Below are 2,002 nucleotides of genomic sequence, written 5' to 3'. Positions count from 1 at the left end.
CAGTCAAGGCTCTCCCAGTGCTCTAAAAAAACCCACCTCCACGAGGGGAGTAGCTACCAGCACCGGTGCACTGTCTACACTGTTTACAGCACTGAAACGTGTAGCGTTCAGGGGGGTGTTTTTTCACACCCCTGAGCAAGAACGTTGCAGCGCTGTAAAGTGCCAATGCAGACAAGCCCTTAGGTAACAGGTCCCCTTCAGAGTACCAGCCTGTTGCCTATAAAGTCTGTGAAGTATTAAGGAGCTGATTCAGCCACTGCTGTAAGAAGAACCAACCTTTCTTAACAGCCTGGCACACTAAGTACATACAATAAAAGAGCAGAAAAGGAGAGCAGCAATTTGGCATGCATTGCAATGAGCGAGACTTCAAATAGAACACAAATGTTCTATCATCAGTCAATAGTGTGGACATGTGTCACTTTATGTCGTGTTAACTGCAGTGGAAATGAGATGGTCACAGTGAACTAAATTTTTTCCCCATTAAAATGTATTTTATTTCATTTCATGCCAATTGACTTAGTCTACAGAGCAGTCACTGTTAAGCAGGTGGTTTGCTCCAGTGTAGGTTGGAATAAAAGCCCAGTTCTGACACTAATGGCAAATTATGATTCTTGATGAATGACTTCTGCCCAGCTTCTGAGCATACACTGCTCCACCCATTCTCCTTGAAATAGGTTCATTGTCCAAACACAAACAGTTCCTCAACTCCTCCTTCCCAGCCAGCTCTGCTGCTCTTCTGGCATAGCAGGTCCAGGGCAACCTTCCTGGGTACATGGCCCTGGCTCCAGAGCCCCATCACAGGAGTGAGCTCCACTCCTCTATGCAGCGCTGTAACAAGGGCCAGGCAAGTGAGGCACTTGCCTCGGGCGCGCAAAGCGGAGGGGCACAGCTCTACTGCGATCAGTGGCGCTTCGGCGGCAATTCGACGGCGGGTCCTTCTCTCCGAGAGAAACTCAGGGACCCGTCGCCGAAGAGCCTGGAGCCGGCCCTTGCCTCGGGTGCAAAAATTCCTTGTTACGGCTCTGCCTCTGTGGCTCCTCTTTCCAAGCACAGCCTGCTCTAAACACTCCTCCTCTTCCTACCCTGGGACAGACCATAACAGACCTACATGTAGCCTGACCCCCTTTGAATTGGCTCAGTTCCCCCCTGCTCTGACACAGAGGCACTGGGCCCGGTCTCCTCTCCAGGACCAGCTGTCCTTGGATACACTCTAACAAGTTATTTTATCACCAAAGGAGAGTGAAGACAGTTCTTTAATCAACATTTTAATAAATTGGATCACTAAGAATACCTCATCTCCCCCAAAAACCCTTTATAAAATCAATTTAAAGGAGCCTTTTTTGCATATATGACAAAACAGCTTTAATTGACAAACTGACATTTTCAGTTATTTGCTCTGTGAGCAAAGCACTCCTGACTGATTTTACCTGGGGTCGTATTTAGGATTTTCCTACTTTTGCTCTATACAGAAGAATGTAAGCATTGCCCAATAAATGTTTTTAGCTATGAAAGTTAAAAGCAGTGCTGACTTAGGGTATGTCCAGACTACCCGCCATATCGGCAGGTAGCGATCGATTTTTTGGGGATCAATATATCGCGTCTCATCTAGACACGATATATCGATCCCCAAATGCGCTCCCGTTGACTCCGAAACTCCACCGGAGAGAGCGGCGGTAGCGGAGTCGACACGGGGAGCTGCAGACGTCGATCCCACGTGGTGAGGACCTGAGGTAAATCGATCTGAGATACTTCGACTTCAGCTATGCTATTCACGTAGCTGAAGTTGCGTATCTTAGATTGATACCCCACCCAGTGTAGACCAACCCTTAAAGTCCCATCTAATGTAACGGGTATACCAGTGCGGAGAGTGAATCTGGGGCGGGCCGGGAGGACTGGGAAGTCCAAAACAGCATTCTGAAATATTGAGATTTAAAATATTGGTGGGTTCCATTTTGGAACCTCAGACTCAGATCCCACCTGCTCTTGGAAGACCCCAGGGAAA

This window comes from Mauremys reevesii, linkage group 6 (assembly GCF_016161935.1).
Source record: "Mauremys reevesii isolate NIE-2019 linkage group 6, ASM1616193v1, whole genome shotgun sequence".
NCBI lineage: Eukaryota > Metazoa > Chordata > Testudines > Geoemydidae > Mauremys > Mauremys reevesii.
The sequence above is the reverse complement of the archived record's forward strand: the minus strand, read 5'-3'. Positions refer to the sequence as shown.